The sequence below is a fragment of the Rhynchophorus ferrugineus genome, unplaced genomic scaffold, assembly GCF_030347505.1.
Source record: "Rhynchophorus ferrugineus isolate W39M unplaced genomic scaffold, kcgeb_rfMv2 rfM709, whole genome shotgun sequence".
NCBI lineage: Eukaryota > Metazoa > Arthropoda > Insecta > Coleoptera > Curculionidae > Rhynchophorus > Rhynchophorus ferrugineus.
The window spans coordinates 19,789-24,850 of NW_027473286.1; the positions used below are offsets into that span (position 1 = coordinate 19,789).

Sequence of the window (5,062 nt, forward strand, 5' to 3'; positions counted from 1 at the left end):
GTGTATAAAAAAAACAAAAGATGTGTCTAAGATGATGATATCGTTTTGTTTTATTAGACAACTAATATTAAAATGTAAGAGCGTGGCGCCTCGGACCGGTTTTTCCGTCGTCTAGGCGCGCTATCATGCACCTCCTTTTTATTAGTCGTCGATATATATTATATATCGTCGTCTTACGCACACGTTTCTTTATAAGTCAAACTTATAAAATAAACTGTGTCTGTATTTGTTTTATCTGCTTCGTGTCGATAAAATAATAAGAACAGTTCCCTGGTTGATCCTGCCAGTAGTCATATGCTTGTCTCAAAGATTAAGCCATGCATGTCTCAGTACATACCGAATTAAGGTGAAACCGCGAAAGGCTCATTAAATCAGTTATGGTTCCTTAGATCGTACCCACAATTACTTGGATAACTGTGGTAATTCTAGAGCTAATACATGCAAACAGAGCTCCGACCAGAGATGGAAGGAGTGCTTTTATTAGATCAAAACCAATCGGTTTCGGGTTCGCGCTCGTCATCGTACAACTTGGTGACTCTGAATAACTTTAAGCTGATCGCACGGTCTCGCACCGGCGACACATCTTTCAAATGTCTGCCTTATCAACTGTCGATGGTAGGTTCTGCGCCTACCATGGTCGTAACGGGTAACGGGGAATCAGGGTTCGATTCCGGAGAGGGAGCCTGAGAAACGGCTACCACATCCAAGGAAGGCAGCAGGCGCGCAAATTACCCACTCCCGGCACGGGGAGGTAGTGACGAAAAATAACGATACGGGACTCATCCGAGGCCCCGTAATCGGAATGAGTACACTCTAAACCCTTTAACGAGGATCAATTGGAGGGCCAGTCTGGTGCCAGCAGCCGCGGTAATTCCAGCTCCAATAGCGTATATTAAAGTTGTTGCGGTTAAAAAGCTCGTAGTCGAATTTGTGTCTCGCGCCGCCGGTTCATCGTTCGCGGTGTTAACTGGCGTGTTTTTCGCGAGACGTCCTGCCGGTGGGCTTAGTCGTGTCGCGTCGCCGTCGCGCGTGCGTTTCGGCGTGCGTGTTGTGCGCGTCGTGGTTACGACGGCCCAACTCAATCCTGCCGCGGTGCTCTTTACTGAGTGTCGAGGTGGGCCGGCACGTTTACTTTGAACAAATTAGAGTGCTCAAAGCAGGCTAAAATTTCGCCTGAATACTGTATGCATGGAATAATGGAATAGGACCTCGGTTCTATTTTGTTGGTTTTCGGAACCCCGAGGTAATGATTAATAGGAACGGATGGGGGCATTCGTATTGCGACGTTAGAGGTGAAATTCTTGGATCGTCGCAAGACGAACAGAAGCGAAAGCATTTGCCAAAAACGCTTTCATTGATCAAGAACGAAAGTTAGAGGTTCGAAGGCGATCAGATACCGCCCTAGTTCTAACCTTAAACGATGCCAGCTAGCGATCCGTCGACGTTCCCTAATATGACTCGACGGGCAGCTTCCGGGAAACCAAAGCTTTTGGGTTCCGGGGGAAGTATGGTTGCAAAGCTGAAACTTAAAGGAATTGACGGAAGGGCACCACCAGGAGTGGAGCCTGCGGCTTAATTTGACTCAACACGGGAAACCTCACCAGGCCCGGACACCGGAAGGATTGACAGATTGAGAGCTCTTTCTTGATTCGGTGGGTGGTGGTGCATGGCCGTTCTTAGTTGGTGGAGCGATTTGTCTGGTTAATTCCGATAACGAACGAGACTCTAGCCTGCTAACTAGGCGCTTTTTGACATCCTAAAGGCCCGCCGGCCGCGTTGCTTTCGGGTTTCGCGGTTCGTGCGCGGTTTTTACTGTCGGCGTACAAACTATTCTTCTTAGAGGGACAGGCGGCTTCTAGCCGCACGAGATTGAGCAATAACAGGTCTGTGATGCCCTTAGATGTTCTGGGCCGCACGCGCGCTACACTGAAGGAATCAGCGTGTCTTCCCTGGCCGAGCGGCCCGGGTAACCCGCTGAACCTCCTTCGTGCTAGGGATTGGGGCTTGCAATTGTTCCCCATGAACGAGGAATTCCCAGTAAGCGCGAGTCATAAGCTCGCGTTGATTACGTCCCTGCCCTTTGTACACACCGCCCGTCGCTACTACCGATTGAATGATTTAGTGAGGTCTTCGGATCGACACGCGATGGCGTTTCGGCGTCGTCGATGTGTAGGAAAAGATGACCAAACTTGATCATTTAGAGGAAGTAAAAGTCGTAACAAGGTTTCCGTAGGTGAACCTGCGGAAGGATCATTACAGTGTGTTGTTATGCCTATATATATATAATAGGTAAACGTACAAGTCTGTAAAAATCATTGTCGAACGTTAAAGAGCCATCTACGAAGTTCGGAAGTTCCGATCGAATTTCGACGTCGTCAACGTAGCTGTTTTCGGGTACCTATAATATATGGTTTTAAAAGATGTACGCCCGAAAGCGGAGATATATACGATGAAGATGTTGTTATATAGGACGACGAGTAATAATCGTCGGCCTACGACGGATTTCGTTATAAATGGACAAATCGAGCGCAAAATAAAACGATTTTGCCAATTATATTTCTAATCGACGTTTCGATCCTCATATCGACGAACATATACGATGATCGGTAATGTGATTAGTTTACGAAAATCTTATCACCCTTCGTTTGTTTCATTCCAAAAGGGTGAGATTTAGTTTACGAAAATATTGCCAAACTATGATCAGCGTATGCTCTTTTGTTGTCGTACGAGGTGAGACGACGAAAATTTACAACGAACGTCACCATTTCGAGTAGTCTGTCTCCGCTCCTCTCGTTGTGTGTAGTGGAGAAGACGAAAATAAACCGTAAGAGCGTTTTAAAGTCGACGGCGGCTGCGAAAGGGGCGCAAGCGCTGTCTATGACGTGAGCGCGCGTCGTCGTCGTCGTCGTCGTCTTATAATAGAAACGTTTCGATATGCGTTTAAAACCTAACTTAAAAAAAGATTACCCTAAACGGTGGATCACTTGGCTCGTGGGTCGATGAAGAACGCAGCTAATTGCGCGTCAACTTGTGAACTGCAGGACACATGAACATCGACATTTCGAACGCACATTGCGGTCCTGGGATCTCATACCCGGACCACTCCTGGCTGAGGGTCGTATCTCATTTCAAGACTGCTCGGATTTTCTTTGATCTTCGCGATCGACGAGAAATGTCTGAGCGTGCTGAGCGTATAAGCGCGATTCGATCGCGACGTTCTAAAACGTGACAGCGGACCCGTACGTGTGACCTAACTCTCTCGTACGGGTCGTACGAATATGAAAGGGATGAGACGTGTTTAAAACGGTCGTTCGCACGTTTTTGTGATAAACGTAGCGCGCACCATTAATACGATCGTCGTATCCGATAAAATTAGTTTTTAATCGACGTCGGATCGTAGGTGCGTTGTCTCTCGAATACGAGGGAGAAAACACCGTTTTTCGACGGCGCGTCTTTTCCATTCTAAACTTTTATATTTCGTATTGGCTCCTAATCTTCATTATTATGATGATTACGAGCGCCACGCATATTAAACTAGCGACCTCAGAGCAGGTGAGACTACCCGCTGAATTTAAGCATATTACTAAGCGGAGGAAAAGAAACTAACTAGGATTCCCTTAGTAGCTGCGAGCGAACAGGGATTAGCCCAGCACCGAATCCCGCGACCGACATCGGGCGCCGGGAAATGTGGTGTTCGGGAGGGTCCATTATCTCGACGTTACGTCGCGCGTCCAAGTCCATCTTGAACGGGGCAACAGCCCATAGAGGGTGCCAGGCCCGTAGCGACCGTGACTGACGGCGAGAGGATCTCTCCTTAGAGTCGGGTTGCTTGAGAGTGCAGCCCTAAGCGGGTGGTAAACTCCATCTAAGGCTAAATATAACCACGAGACCGATAGCGAACAAGTACCGTGAGGGAAAGTTGAAAAGCACTTTGAAGAGAGAGTTCAAGAGTACGTGAAACCGTTTAGGGGTAAACCTGAGAAACCCGAAAGGTCGAAGGGAGAAATTCATTCGCGGCTCGTAGTAGGCGGCGTGCGATCGCGTGACACGTGACGTTTCGGCGTTGCGCGCGCCTTTCGTACGTCGATCCGGCGACGAACGCGTGCACTTTTCTCCTTGTAGGACGTCGCGATCCGTTGGGCGTCGGCTTAAGGCTCGAGGTGGAGACCGTAGACTGCGGTTCGCGCCGTTTTCGTTTACGGACCCTCGTGTTCGCGGTCGACTCGCTCGACGGTATACCGAATGGTTTAAGGCCGCTACTCGTTAGCGTTCGGCTCGTCGCAAGCGCGTCAGATGCACGTCGGTAATCGGACCCGGTGCCGTTTCCGACCTCTGATGACTGTTGGCGACGAGGTTCTCGAACAGACCTAGACCGATCGGCGACGCTATAGCTTTGGGTACTTTCAGGACCCGTCTTGAAACACGGACCAAGGAGTCTAGCATGTGCGCGAGTCATTGGGAATCACTAAACCTAAAGGCGTAATGAAAGTGAAAGTTCGTCTCGCACGAACTCAGGGAAGATGGGCGGTTTACCCTTAAAAGTGGCCGCTTCGCATTCCCGGGGCGTCTCGTTCTCATCGCGAGAAGAGGCGCACCAAGAGCGTACACGCTGGGACCCGAAAGATGGTGAACTATGCCTGGTCAGGACGAAGTCAGGGGAAACCCTGATGGAGGTCCGTAGCGATTCTGACGTGCAAATCGATCGTCGGAACTGGGTATAGGGGCGAAAGACTAATCGAACCATCTAGTAGCTGGTTCCCTCCGAAGTTTCCCTCAGGATAGCTGGCGCTCGTAGCGTACGAGTCTCATCCGGTAAAGCGAATGATTAGAGGCATTGGGGTCGAAACGACCTCAACCTATTCTCAAACTTTAAATGGGTGAGATCTCCGGCTTGCTTAAATGATGAAGCCGCGAGATTTCGGATCAGAGTGCCAAGTGGGCCATTTTTGGTAAGCAGAACTGGCGCTGTGGGATGAACCAAACGTCGAGTTAAAGCGCCTAAATCGACGCTTATGGGATACCATGAAAGGCGTTGGTAACTTAAGACAGCAGGACGGTGGCC

General features: G+C 49.2%; 2 non-coding genes across 2 annotated transcripts; both read left to right on the forward strand.

Annotated features, from left to right (window-relative positions):
• The first annotated feature begins 267 nt into the window (after positions 1–267).
• Positions 268–2,256, forward strand: LOC143206468 (small subunit ribosomal RNA). Its single transcript, XR_013008428.1, has one exon. It is a non-coding gene; the product is annotated as a small subunit ribosomal RNA (ribosomal RNA).
• A 708-nt stretch (positions 2,257–2,964) lies between these two features.
• Positions 2,965–3,119, forward strand: LOC143206467 (5.8S ribosomal RNA). The gene has a single exon (XR_013008427.1). It is a non-coding gene; the product is annotated as a 5.8S ribosomal RNA (ribosomal RNA).
• Positions 3,120–5,062: the final 1,943 nt, after the last annotated feature.